A 259-nucleotide genomic window follows, 5' to 3' on the forward strand; every position below is an offset into this window, starting at 1 on the left:
CTATCCAAGAATTTGATTACTTACAATTTGGTCCAAAATTTTGAAAAAAATTTGTCCGAACGACAACGGTGGCGCACGCGTGTAGGCTTATGACTGTGCTTGATAGGATATAGGACTCCCCCCTTCCAAAGACTATTGTTATTCTTTGGGGCCCAAATCCAATTTCCAAACTTCCACCATATAAATCATGCCAAAGTTTTTCTAACTTTCCTACGTGAGATAAGTATTTAACAAATCAAAATTTTCCCTAATTCATAGT

Source organism: Olea europaea, unplaced genomic scaffold (genome assembly GCF_002742605.1).
Source record: "Olea europaea var. sylvestris unplaced genomic scaffold, O_europaea_v1 scaffold3175, whole genome shotgun sequence".
Lineage (NCBI taxonomy): Eukaryota > Viridiplantae > Streptophyta > Magnoliopsida > Lamiales > Oleaceae > Olea > Olea europaea.